This window comes from Saccopteryx leptura, chromosome 1 (assembly GCF_036850995.1).
Source record: "Saccopteryx leptura isolate mSacLep1 chromosome 1, mSacLep1_pri_phased_curated, whole genome shotgun sequence".
In the NCBI taxonomy this organism is placed as follows: domain Eukaryota; kingdom Metazoa; phylum Chordata; class Mammalia; order Chiroptera; family Emballonuridae; genus Saccopteryx; species Saccopteryx leptura.
This window is the reverse complement of record NC_089503.1, coordinates 137,612,221-137,627,214: the sequence shown is the minus strand read 5'-3', so window position 1 is coordinate 137,627,214 and position 14,994 is coordinate 137,612,221. Positions and strand designations below refer to the sequence as shown.

The following is a 14,994-nucleotide window of genomic DNA, read 5'->3' as shown; positions in this document are numbered from 1 at the left end:
AAGGGTAGATAAGATAGGAAAGAGATGCTTTAATATTTTTTAATGTATTATACCAGTCATATCTGGATTTTATAACTAAAACAGTAAATATATAAAAAACGTTAAAAATCTCCACTCTTCTAAAGATACTATTGAGAAAAAGAAAAGAAAAACCATAGACTTGAAAAAAAAATTGTAAAACATGTGTCTGATAAAAGACTTGGATCCAGAATACATAAACAACTGAAAACACAAAAAGACAAATAACTCAGTTTAAAAATGGCAAATATTTGAACACTTTCCAAAGCACATATATAGGCTCTGGCCAGTTGGATCAGCAGTAGAGCGTCGGCCCAGCATGTGGAAGTCCCGGGTTTGATTCCAGGCCAGGGCACACAGGAGAAGCGCCTATCAGCTTCTCCACCCTTCCGCCTCTCCTTTCTCTCTATCTCTCTCTTACCCTCCTGCAGCCAAGGCTCCACTGGAGCAAAGTTGGCCCGGGCGCTGAGGATGGCTCCATGGCCTCTGCCTCAGGCACTAGAATGGCTCTGGTTGCAATGGAGCAACGCCTCAGATGGGCAGAGCACCACCCCTAGTAGGCTTGCCAGGTGAATTCCTGGTCAGGCGCATGCGGGAGTCTGTCTCTCTGCCTCCCCGCTTCTCACTTCAGAAAACTAAAAAAAAAATAAATAAATAAAATATAAACCACAATGAGATTTTCATTAAAAGTAAAATTAAAAAGATTGATAAGACCTAGTGCTGACAGATATGAGAAACAACAGGACCTCCCATACATCCATTTTGGAAATAAATTGACAATTTTTATGAAGTAAAACACAACCTATAACTTTGCAAACCAATTCTTAGGTATTTCAAAAACAAGTATTCTCAGGTCTCTATGGAATATCTATGGTAGCTTTATTCATAAAAATCCAAAACTGCAAAGGATCCAAATGTCTATCAACTAGTGAATGGATAAACACACCGTGAGACACTTACTCCATGGAACAGTAGTCACCAATAAAAAGGAACAAACTACAAATACATTCAACTACTTGGATAAATCTCAAAAATATTACAGTAAGAAATAAAACAGACTCAAAGGCTACCTGTTATATCACTCTATTTATGTGACTTTCCAGAAAGGCAAAAATATTCATTTGATTGGTGGCTGCCAGGCAAAAACGACAAGGAAACTTTCTGGGGTGATGGGAATATTCTGTATCTTGAGTGTGGTAGTGGTTGGTTAAACACTGTGTTCATTTGTCAAATATGCACACTGAAAAGAGGTTTTACTATATGTAAACTATATCTTAATAAACCTGACTTTAAAAAAGCAGGAGCATATACTCACCCAGTGGCACACTGAATTATACTATTCGATTTTAAAACTAACTGAATAAACTATAACTTTTGTCTCCAAGGAACTTATAGTATCATTACTATCAGGAACACACTTCATTTTTCTTACTGGATTAACATGCATAACTAATTTTTAAATGTCCAGTAAAGTAGTTTTCAGGGTCATCACACTAGGATATGTTCCTACCTTTGTAAGGTTAGAACTCTTTATTCATACATTCAAATGTGATCAGATTTCAGAAAACTAAATCACCACATGAGCAAATTACTAGTTAATATCATCCTAATACATTTTAATGTCCATATAACAGTCTAATGTAGAAGTATATATTCTTAAAGTTACTATATTTCTTTTACATAAGAACTAAAAAATCTCTAAAGAAACACACATCCGGTCTACCTTATTCCTTTGAGTAGTGAGTTGTTTTCATGCTCGCTGACCCTCAGAAGTGAGTTTTTATGCATTTATTTATTTTAAAAAATGAAATTAGTTCCAGTTTTAGTTGTATTAACTTAAAATCATGTTTGTTTAATAACCAATTTATGGAAACAAAAACATACACTTGCCTTTTTTTAATGCTGCCTTACACATTTTTAAAATAAAATTTTTTGTTATCTGGATGGTCAGGCGGCACGAGGACATGCAGGAACGTTTACACTACTCTAAGGGTTACTAGGCCTTATTGGGAGACACCCTGGAATAAAAAATTTAAAAACCAAAGCTTTTCACTAAAAGTTCAGTCACTAACTGCAATCCTACTGAAGTTAATTCATTTCTCTAGGTGTTTGTCTCGTCTGTAGAATGAAGGCTGGAGTCAGGAATGGCACACACATGGGAGGAAATAAAGCCATTTCTCCTTCTCTCTGCACAGTAATTAACCACACACCCATCAGAGCAGGCAAACCCAAGACTCCTGTTTAAATAATGGTGGTCTGGACTATCAACCATGGATCCATCAATTGAAAAAGACAAAAGCCCTCGACTACAGCTTCCAAGGCTCTTGACAAGGCTTTGTGTTAATATTATTTAAAGAATCCACTCAGATGGCTGCCTTCTCTAGTCACATTACCTCCAAGCGTCAAAAATTTCATAAGAAATCAGTGGGTATTTTCTCAAAAGACTGATTTCACTATTTTCTGACTACTGGGTATTTTCTCAAAAGACTGATAATGAATTTTCCTAACAGACACCTGACAACCTAAGAGTGATCATGTACTGTTATGTGGGTGAATGTTAATTACAAGGCAGTGTATGTGTCTGTGTGTATTTTTAACAAGATTTTATTTATTGATTTTAAAGAGAGGAGAGAAAGAGAGAAAGGCACGGGGGGGGGGGGGGGGCATCAGCTTGTAGTTGCTTCTCACATATGCCTTGACCAGGCAAGTCCAGGGTTTCGAACCGGCAATCTCACCATTCCAGGTCAACGCTCTATCCACTGCACACCACAGGTCAGGCACAACAGAATATATTAGAGAGATAAAAATGGTATAATTTGACAACCAGCTCATCTGATTATAGATTTTACTTTAAGTTATCACACTGATCAATGTTGGTGCTACCAGCACGGGCACACATTTCTGAGGAGAAGGTAAGAAGTTATATCTTTGCCATATGTAATTACAAAAAAGTAATTAGCAATATACTGAATTAATAAATGATACAGTCTAGAGCAGTGTTTTTCAACCAGTGTGCCGCGCACACTAGTGTGCCATAAGACATGGTCAGGTTGCCGTGGGGAAATTAAATATGGGTCTCCAAACTACAGCTCGCGTGCGGGATACGGCCCGCGGAGGCTATTTATCCAGCCCGCTGCCAGCCGCCTCCATCCGAACATAAACAGTCCCCTCACAATCCCTCCAGCTATCAGCAACAGGAAGAGTGGAGGCACAGGGAACGCTCACTGACCAATCACCTTCTAGGATTCATCCCAACCACTAGCGATGAACCAATAGTAGGCCGCCTCTCATCCACACCCAGGAAGGTCCCCGCTCGGGCTGCTGCACACTTGTCATTGTGTGGCCTCGGCGAGTAGTTGAAACTGCTACTCCTCCCCATGGTCCCGATTTCTAATCCTGGTCAGGACTGGAGGTAAATGTTGCCACCACTAGATGAAGCCTCAGCCTCAGTTGGTTATGTCTATCCTGATGGTGTATATAGATATTTGACCTTTTTCTTTTTAAAAGAGGCCCCCGCAGAGGGTGATATACAATGCATCACAATGTTATCTATATTGTACTGGGCCTTCTGAAGGGTCATCTTCTTAAAGAGCTCAAATCTCTATATACACCAGCAAAACAGACAGAACCAAGGCGCCTGCACCCAGCTGACCATGGGATTTGAACTCACAACCTCAGGGAGAACTCTAGTATTTATCAGAATCCTTACCTAGAAAGCAAACTTCTCAATCTGACAGTAGAGATGCTCTGAGGACTTATGATGGTACACAAGTACCCAACATTTTCTAAAATTGATTTTGTCAAGTCTCTATATAGAGAGAGTATTTGCCAAATTGATTTGAACCCACAACCTTGATGAAAGCTCCAGTATCTATTAGCGGGACTGTATATATGAGGGAATACATGGGACTCTATATATGAGGGGATACATGGGACTATATATATGAGGTTACATGGGACTGTATATGAGGGGATGTTACGTGGGACTGTATTTATAAGAGGATGTTACGTGGGACTGTATTTATAAGGGGATGTTACGTGGGACTGTATATATGAGGGATGTTACATGGGACTGTATATATGAGGGGGTTATCCTTTTTTATTTAACTTTTTTTTAATAAATGTAATTTATTTAAAGGACCTCTGCCAGGCATATTTCACTTTTGTGACAGTTTGGGATCTCAGCAAGACGAGCAAGTGACAGTGATGGAGAAGTTTTTGAGAAGGGAAAATGCAAATGCCGAACAGGGCCCTGGACAAAATTCTGACCCAGATGAAGGCCCTAGTATGAGTGGTCGACAAAAGAAAAAAGACAAGACGGTAAGCTCAAGGCAATACAGCGAAAGCTATCTTTCATTTGGATTTACTTTCACCAGGGATGAGACAGCACCGACTCCGCTGTGCTTGGTGCGTGGCGAGAAGCTTAATAGCGCCATGATGCCAAGCAAGCTTAAACGCCATCTCCAAACAAAACACCCTTCCATTCAAAACAAGCCGATGGACTATTTTGTACGCTTACATACAAACAATGAGAAACGGGCAACTTTTTTTGAGAAAAACCACAAAGGTAAACGAGAGAGCCCTCAAAGCTAGCTACCTTGTTGCTGAACTCGTAGCTAAATCAAAAAAGTCCCATACTGTGGCAGAAACATTAATACTGCCAGCTTGTAAAGCCATTGTAAATGAGATGATTGGCCCTACTGCGGCCAAAGAGATAGCTAAAGTGCCTCTCAGATAAAACAATTGCCAGACGTATTAATGACATGTCTGCGGACTTTGAAACTGTTGTTTAAGAAAAGGTGTGCATCAGTAAGAAATTTTTGCCTTGCAACTTGATGAGTCGACGGGTATTAGTGGACATTGTCAGCTCTTGGCCAACGTGCGTTTTGTGGATGGAGAAGCCATTAGAGAAAACTTCCTATTTTGCAAGGCACTGCCAGAAAAATCAACAGGAGGAATTATTTCAGGTCACTTCGGAATATCTTGATAAAAGTGGGCTTACATGGGAAAACTGCACAGGTGTCTGCACTGATGGAGCCGCAGCCATGGTCGGGCGCATCAAAGTCTTCATAAGTAGGGTCAAAGAAAGAAACCCAGATGTTATTGTTACGCACTGTTTTTTGCACCGTGAGGCCCTCGTTGCAAAGACCTTACCAGCAGATCTAGCTCCTGTGTTGGATGATGTTGTGAGCATAGTGAACTTTGTAAAGACGCGACCTTTGAGATGTCGCTTATTTGCGTCTTTGTGTAAAGAAATGGGAGCGGGACATAAAATCTTATTGCTCCACACGGAGGTCCGGTGGCTGTTGCGCGGCAAAGTGCTGGCCCGTGTGTATGAGTTGCGAGAGGAGCTTAAAGTATTTCTGACAAACAGAGGTCCGATTACTCAAAGCTGCTTGCAAGTGATGAGTGGTGTGCAAAGCTGGCATACCTGGCTGATATCTTTATTATATGTGGCTTAAGTGTCTGTTTGTCGCTGATAGCTTATTGGTTGCTTGCGTAACTGTACTAGCCAATGGGGTGAAGTTGCCACGGCTGAACGCAAATTGAGCGGGTCAGGGGGAAGGTGAACATTTGTTTGCATTGGCAATCATCTGTTTTACATAAAAACTACATCTTAACGTAATTTCTTTTAAGAATGCCTCCTAGAAAATACAGCACTGAAGAGGAGAGAAAAGGAGCTAAAGATGCACAAAAATGGCTTTCTCGACAAAAAGAAACCACTGAGCAGAGAAAGACAAGGCTTGCATCAGTCGCAGAGCAAATGCGTCTTTCTCGGCAAAATGAGACTGATGAGCATAGAGAAACAAGGCTTGCCTCAGATGCAAGACAAAAAAGCCTGTCTCGACAAAATGAATCCCTTGAACAAAGGCAGGAGAGAAATGCAAAAAAACCGACAGAGTAATGCTGACCGAAATGCAAAAAGGATTAAAACAGTTTCAAACGGAGAAACTTTAATTTTTGAGCATTCCTCTGGTGACATGAATATTAAATGTGAACACTGTCAGCCCTTAAACTTCAAGTTAGAAACTAATCGATTTGACCGTGGCAAGAAAGGATTTTCTCAATGTTGCAAGTACGGAAACATTGTAGTTCCACTAATTGAGAATTATCCACCACTCTTGGATAAATTATTGACTAATCAGCATCCAAATAGCAAACAATACATGGATAGCATTCGATCCATTAATAGTTCGTTTGTTTTTGCGTCCATGGGAAACAAACCAATTGACTTGCCTGGACCAGGACGGAATTTTTAAATAGTCTGTCGCCTTCTGGCATGCCACCTCACAAACTGAGGTTCAAGATTGGAGCAATTATTATGCTGTTAATAAATCTTAACACCAGAAGGGGTCTTTGCAATGGTACAAGACTAGAGGTTCTCCAATTGAAAAATGTCATAATAGCTAAATCTTTGACTGGCTCCTCTAAAGGTGAAATACATGTCATCCCAAGAATTGATTTGGCTCCATCTCAAACAGGGTTGCCGTTTCAATTGAGACGTAGACAATTTCCTGTAAAACTTGTCTTTGCTATGACCACTAATAAGTCTCAGGGCCAAATGCTTAAGCATGTTAGCATTTTTTTACCTGAGCCTGCATTTGGACACGGTCAAGTTTATGTTGCCTGTTCAAGAGTTTGTGAAAGAACGGACGTAAAATTAATTGATGGTCCTCTGCAAGGCGAGCTTAAAAATGATGGAAAGATCTACATAAGAAATGTTGTGTACAAAGAGATCTTTGATATGTGAATTAACATTTTATTATTTAAATCACCTTTATTTATTGAGCTAGCGGTGGCTTTTAAGAAATGTACCGCCAGTGGTTTCCTTCATTGCACTCTACTTTAAGCAATTAAGCAAGTAGAAGGAAGAAACCCCGTGGGGCACTAAGCAAAGGGGCATCCTCGCCGCCTGCCCTGGGTAATTCAGTTTGAATTAGCAGACACCTTTGCACGAATCATTTTAATTACAATTTATAATATCTAGAACAGTGGTCATTTCGTATGACCGCCGGGCTCTCTAGTATTTCATTATCTGAATGAACTGAACACACGGATGCAAGGCCAAAATGAAAACCTGCTTACAAGCACTGATAAAATGAACGGATTCCGTTTAAAGATGCAGCTCTGGCAACAACATGTGCAGCGTGGCAACCTTGAGATGTTCCCGCTCACCGAGAAACAGCATGATGGCAACACTGCTGCAATGTGCGAGGTGATTGGCAGACATTTGAAAACTCTTGAGAAGACGTTGTCATTTTATTTCTCTTCAGCCTTCACAGAATGCCTTGACTGGGTTAGGGACCCATACAGCTCAGTATCCGTTGCTGGAAAGGACATGACTTTAAAGGAGCAAGAGGAACTCATTGAACTGAACAAGATCGTGGTTTAAAGCTAAAGTTTGCTGATCTTCCTTTGGACAGTTTTTAGTTATCTGTTGCCAAGGAGTTCCCCATTCTGGCCAACAAAGCTATTTTGACATTGCTCCTGTTTTCAACCACATATCTATGTGAGCTGAGCTTCTCAAGCTTGACTGCGATAAAAACTAAAAACAGAGAGAGACTGAGAACTGTTGAGGAAGAGCTTCATGTGTGTCTTTCTACCATTCCTGCCAGGATATCCCTTTTGTGTTCATAGAAACAGGCCCAGGTTTCACATTAAGTGAGTATAAATACATTCAGAAACTATATTATTAACTATATGTATAATATGTACTGTGTAAGAGTGCCATTTTGGTAGGTGGTGTGCCCCAGGATTTTGTAAATGTAAAAAATGTGCCGCGGCTCAAAAAAGGTTGAAAATCACTGGTCTAGCATCAAGTCTCAGTCAGACATGAGCATTCACAACACACAGGCTTCAAGGCTAAGAGCAATAATCAGACTGCAGCACAAATAAAAGACACTTGGCACAATTCTTGCCAAAAGCATCAACTTCACCCCTTTCTCATAAATAATGAGACTGGATGATACTGCTGGAACCAGAATAAACCTTGAAAAGTTCTGAGAAAAATATAATGAGTTCAAGGACTTGAGATTTATAGAAAGCCAAAAGAATCAGTGACTGACTGACAAAGAAAAAGGTATTAATAAATTAAAATAAATGATGGATAATGACATTCACAAAGCCGATTGGTAACAGGCCAGAGGATATTGATCTGACCTATGCTGAGCCTGTCCACGCTATTCAGGAAGAAAACTATTGCCCTGGCTCACGCTATTCAGACTTGGAGAACTCAGTCATGTGATCCCTGGGTTCATCCTCCCCCTTCCTCCCTGCCTCCAGCTGGACTTCTAGCTCTACCAAGCTGCGAGCTCAGACAGACTGTCCAGGAGGGATAAAGGAAGGGAGGTGAGGCAAAGTCAGTCAGTTGGTGGGTCAGTTATTCTTTTCACTGGAATGTGACATGCTGCATAGAAAAGGGTAAAGGAGGCAGAGATCCAGCTGGAATCTGGTGGGAGTGAGGAGGGTGGGGGGAGGAGGGAAGACAGCAGACAGGGAAAACCATCCTGACCTGGAGGGCCTATTAAGTTCCAGAGGGAAAGAGGCACAGACTTAGTGCAGAAAGGAGGAGGATGGCCCAGAGTGGAGAGGCATGTGAGCTGGCTTTGAATGAGAACAGCTGATTCTAGGAAAGGAGAAGGACTGAAGAAACAGTGAAAGAAAGCAGCCATTTTCTGGAATGGGTAAAAGAAGAAGTTACACTATGATCATCTTCAAATCATTCAAATTCAAAAAGCACTCAAAAGGATGTACCTCAGTTACCACTCATTAAGCAGTTTGGGAAACTATCCCTAAATATTACAGATAACATATAAAGCCACACGAGGCTTGTACTTTCCTGGCACACAGAATACATATTTAAAGAAAAGAAGCATTAAGAAGTTATATATTCTTCTCCTTTTTTAAGTATTATAAAAACATTCCCTCCAAATGTGTAACATTTTAAAATGAAGCCTTCGAAGTCTATTCTTTTATACAGCATTCATTATGAAGCACTGAATATTAACCTTTGGCTTCACTTATTCACAACACTCTCAACCTTGTCTTTCAAAATTAAGAATCAATCTGTTTTATATAATATACAATTTTTCTGAATAGAGTGCTTTAAAATGTAATTAGATATTTAAAATGAAACAGTCAAAAGAGATCTATAAACCTCAGGAATGAAATGAAAACAGGTTTGGAGGAAAAAGGAGAAATGATATAAGGCACACACTTTTTTTTTTTAATAATTTTATTTTTTTAATGAGGTGACATCAATAAATCAGGATACATATATTCAAAGATAACAAGTCCAGGTTATCTTGTCGTTCAATTATGTTGCATACCCACCACCCAAAGTCAGATTGTCCTCTGTCACCTTCTATCTTGTTTTCTTTGTGCCCCTCCACACCCCCTTTCCCTCTCCCATTCCCCCCCCCCCCCCGTAACCACCACACTCTTATCAATGTCTCTTAGTTTCACTATTATGTCCCACCTACGTATGGAATAATATAGTTCCTGGTTTTTTCTGATTTACTTATTTCGCTTCGTATCATGTTATCAAGATCCCACCATTTTGCTGTAAATGTTCCGATGTCATCATTTCTTATGGCTGAGTAGTATTCCATAGTGTATATGTGCCACATCTTCTTTATCCAGTCATCTATTGACGGGATTTTTGGTTGTTTCCATGTCCTGGCCACTGTGAACAATGCTGCAATAAACATGGGCTGCATGTGTCTTTACGTATCAATGTTTCTGAGTTTTTGGGATATATACCCAGTAGAGGGATTGCTGGGTCATAAGGTAGTTCTATTTTCAGTTTTTTGAGGAACCACCATACTTTCTTCCATAATGGTTGTACTACTTTACATTCCCACCAACAGTGTATGAGGGTTCCTTTTTCTCCACAGCCTCTCCAACATTTGCTATTACCTGTCTTGCTAATGACAGCTAATCGAACAGGTGTGAGGTGGTATCTCATTGCCGTTTTGATTTGCATTTCTCTAATAGCTAAAGAAGATGAGCATCTTTTCATATATCTGTTGGCCATTTGTATTTCTTCCTGGGAGAAGTGTCTATTCATATCCTCTTCCCATTTTTTTATTGGATTGTTTGTTTTGTTTGTTGTTGAGTTTTATGAGTTCTTTGTATATTTTGGATATTAGGCCCTTATCTGAGCTGTTGTTTGAACATATCATTTCCCATTTAGTTGGCTTTCTGTTTATTTTGTTATCAGTTTCTCTTGCTGAGCAAAAACTTCTTAGTCTGATGTAGTCCCATTCATTAATTTTTGCCTTCACTTCTGTTGCCTGTGGAGTCAAATTCATAAAATGCTCTTTAAAACCCAGGTCCATGAGTTGAGTACCTATGTCTTCTTCTATGTACTTAATTGTTTCAGGTCTTATGTTTAGATCTTTGATCCATTTTGAGTTAATTTTTGTACAGGGGGACAAACTGTAGTCCAGTTTCATTCTTTTGCATGTGGCTTTCCAGTTTTCCCAGCACCATTTATTGAAGAGGCTTTCTTTTCTCCATTGTGTGTTGTTGGCCCCTTTATCAAAAATTATTTGACTATATATATGTGGTTTTATTTCTGGACTTTCTATTCTGTTCCATTGGTCTGAGTGTCTATTTTTCTGCCAATACCATGCTGTTTTGATTGTCATGGCCCTATAATATAGTTTGAAGTCAGGTATTGTAATGCCCCCAGCTTCATTATTTTTCTTTAGGATTGCTTTGGCTATTCGGGGTTTTTTATAGTTCCATATAAATCTGATGATTTTTTGCTTTATTTCTTTAAAAAACGTCATTGGAAGTTTGATGGGAATTGCATTAAATTTGTATATTGCTTTGGGTAATATAGCCATCTTGATTATATTTATTCTTCCTAGCCAAGAACAAGGTATATTCTTCCATTTCATTATATCTTTTTTGATTTCCCTTAACAATGGTTTATAGTTTCCATTATATAAGTCCTTTACATTCTTTGTTATGTTTATTCCTAAGTATTTTATTTTTTTTGTTGCAATCGTGAAGGGGATTATTCTTTTGAGTTCGTTCTCAGTTGTTTCATTGTTGGCATATAGAAAGGCTATTGACTTCTGTATGTTAATTTTGTATCCTGCGACCTTACTGTATTGGCTTATTGTTTCTAGTAGTCTTTTTGTGGATTCTTTGGGGTTTTCGATGTATAGGATCATATCATCTGCAAAAAGTGATACCTTTACTTCTTCTTTTCCGAAATGGATGCCTTTTATTTCTTTGTCTTGTCTGATTGCTCTGGCTAGAACCTCTATTACCACATTAAATAAGAGTGGAGAGAGTGGACAACTCTGTCTTGTTCCTGATTTAAGGGGGAAAGCCTTCAGTTTAGTGCCATTTAATATGATGTTAGCTGATGGTTTATCATATATGGCCTTTATCATGTTGAGATATTTTCCTTCTATACCCATTTTGTTGAGAGTCTTAAACATAAAATTGTGTTGTATTTTATCGAAAGCCTTTTCTGCGTCTATTGATAAGATCATGTGGTTTTTGTTCTTTGTTTTGTTGATATGGTGTATTACGTTAACCGTTTTACATATGTTGAACCATCCTTGAGATTCTGGGATGAATCCCACTTGATCATGATGTATTATTTTTTTAATATGTTGTTGTATTCGATTTGCTAGTATTTTGTTTAGTATTTTAGCATCTGTATTCATTAGAGATATTGGTCTGTAGTTTTCTTTTTTTGAGGCACACACTTTTAATCTCACACACTGTCTCTTTAAATACAACAAGCAGGAACTAAGTATTACTTCCTGGGTTATTTTTCTTGGGGTTTTTTTTTTTTATGAAAAATACCCCAAGTATTTTCTTTTTTTTTTTTTTTTTTAGTATTTTCTTTTTTATGTGTTATTGGAGTTATGAGTAATACTTTATTAGAATTCTATACAGTGTGTCATCTTCTATTGTCCTCTCAGGCACCTTCATCCAAACCTGGTGTCGGGTGCAAGGTAGAAAAATGAAGGGAGCCAGAGAAATCATGTAATTTTAGATCTCACTCAGCTTTCTTTTTTAAATTGATTTTAATTTATTGTGTTTTCATAAATTCTAGTGTCACCCCGAATGCATCACCCCCTCCCCCGTATTCCCCTCAACATCTCCTTGCCCCTCTCCCCACAGATCTCACTCAGCTCTTAACCCTCAAACCAGGGCTTACTGATTAAGAAGTGATCATTCATATTAACTAGGGCATAGCAATCTAGAGTCCTGAAAAAAAATAACTAAACTCCATGGTAGCTTCCACAGCACAGTAAAATAAAAAATAAAAATAAATATTTTGGAGCTAAACAAAACAATCACAGAATAGTAGAGCCAAAACTTCATATCTTTGTGGAGATCCATGAGCAGACTTCAAAAGACTGGCTCACAGAGCATTACTACAATACATAGGAGGTGTAATATCAGGATACCGATTAATTTACAAAGAAAGAAGTGATTAGATAAGTGGTCATCTTACCCAGGCCAGTCCTTCCTAATGACCAGGCCACCATACTTAAGTTCATTCATTTTAATCAACATTTTATGAGCCCACACAACATGTCAGCCATCATTATAGGCACTGGGGATAAAAAAGTGGCCACCCTCAAGGTGGCCTTGAAGAAGCTTCAAGTCTATGGCACATAATTTTGGATGCACATAGGGAAGTTGTTGGGCAAACCAATGTGTTTCAACTGTGAAACAAGTGTGTTTAGGTTTGCTCGCTTGTATTCTGCATTGGCATGGGGCAGTGCCACGTTGTATAGTCTATGGAAGGCTGTGGGTGCTTGCCCTCAGGTCGACAGATTGTGATTGTGGACTGCCTGCTGCCATGGAGAGGGGCTATTGTTTGCTGCTGCTTGCTGGAGAAGGGGAAGTATGTCCACCTGGCCTGTTTTGCTAGAGAGTGCCGAGGCTGGTGGGGGCCTATGAGTCCAGTAAATCTGGAAAATGAGTCTAGTGAATCCAGAGTACTAAGGGGTTCAGGAGCCCTGGGAGTGAGAGGGAAGCGGTCTTCCCTCCCTGTTTGCTCATCTGCTGTTACGAGACTTTAATGAATGGAATGGCCCACCATTTTCCGGCTCCACGGTTCCTTTACTATCTGCCTGAATCCAAGGGGAACCTGCATCTGCATGGCCACCGCCACTGCCTCGGCCACTGGCCTTACAGAATTGTGCTGCACTTTTTAATGTGTGCTACCTGTTCCATGATTTAAAGGAAAAAAAAAAAACACTAAAAAAAGATGTGTTGAAAGCTTAGGAACTAAAAGTCTGCAGGAAGGACAAAGAAATTAAAGACAAATGTGAATTTTTGTTGTTTAAAATCAAGTTATGATATTCTGAATAGTTCACTGCCTTTCACAGGTTCACGGGCATTTCTGACTCATTACTCGGCACTCACCCAAGGTCAGAGTGCCCTGTCACCTGGATGTTGCTAAAGAAGCAGTTGATTTTCTAACTCTCATCCCTGGCCCCCAGAGACCTCATCATTCTACCTCACTTGAGATATTAGAATTTTCAAGTTAACTCATCATTCATTCCGTTAGGATGTTCCTCCTAAAGAAAATCCAAATTTCATATTCGCTTATTTTCACTTTACAATGTTAAATGGGATCCAGCTGGTTCTCCTTCCTAATCACTGAGGGCTTCAAGGAGGCAAGTAGGTGTTCTCTACTCTATGAAGTCTCTTAAACTTCATTCTTTCTCCTTAATTTAAGACCTTTCCAGGGCTATCCAGAGCCTCAGCAATCTTTCCTGAGCCCACCTCTCAAAGGTATTCTACATTGCTCTTCCTTTCAGGGCTCTAGCAGTTAAGTCAGCACCTCTTGAACATAAGTTCTGTATCTGCCTCATCCCTCCTGCTCCTCCTGTGTTCTCTTCCATCGTCTATGCACCTTAGTGAAGTTTCCCTGCTCACTCTTTAACCACTGTCTTTGAATTTTCAGTAGCATAAAACCTCTACATTATTCATTTAGCACGCAACTCCTGTGGCAACTTTTATACGACCTTCTCCTAATGTCCTTTAATTTTTCATGCCTGTAATCCCTAAGATCATAAGTTACTTGAGACACAGCCCATGTGTTATACGTACATTCTGATGTCCCATAGGTTACCATTACGCATAATGTGAACATTCAATAATCATGGGAATTAATGACCCCAAAACTTGAGAACTGCCCTCGCGGTATTTTCTTTGTAAATTACAAGCATGGGTAGCTGAGTTGTAGATAACATATTACAACTTACTACTTTACACTAGACATGAGGAAAAAAACAGAACAAAAAGGTAGCTGTGCTGGAATCTATTTCTGAAACAGCCACTGAGAAAATGCAAAGAAAGTTTAATGCCAAGGTCAAAAGAGGAGAATGAAAGCAAAATTGAAGGGAAAAAAGTATTAGTAAGAAGAGCATTTTCTTCCTTTTTACTTGTCAAACTCTTATTAATTTATTTGCATAAACACAAGTACAGAAAGGAGATAGGCCTTCTCAAAGATCTGCTAGTTTTGTTTTTCAAGTATGTGATAAGTGATGTATACAAACATTAACTAAATAGATGAGGACATGAGAAACTGTACTCAGTAAGCAAAAATCACTTGATCATTTAAAACAATTCCACATAGTTTTCAGTAAACTTTTCTTTTCAGTCAAATGTACATGAGTAAAACTATAGTTCTTAATCTTGTCTTAGTATTTCATAAAGGTATGATATTTTAAGGCACTTTCTGGGTATATAAAAGTATGTATCTGTAAATCAAATTGTGAATTGCAGACATTTCATGCAAAGTGATTTTCCTTGCTTTAAATAAAATATGTACTTTACAAAAATCAATCCATCTTTCTTGTGTTTATTCACCCAACTTAAAAAATCATGCAGGCTTAAAATTATTTCTATCCTTTTATGTGATTTACGTATCCAACCATAGGTGTTCAGATAACAAAATACATTCAGAAAGACAAAAAATTTTAA

At 39.0% G+C, this 14,994-nt stretch overlaps 1 protein-coding gene across 1 annotated transcript in view; it reads right to left on the bottom strand.

Annotated features, from left to right (window-relative positions):
* IPO11 (importin 11) overlaps nt 1-14,994 on the bottom strand; it is a 231,259-nt gene that overhangs the window by 28,103 nt on the left and 188,162 nt on the right. The window lies entirely within an intron of this gene.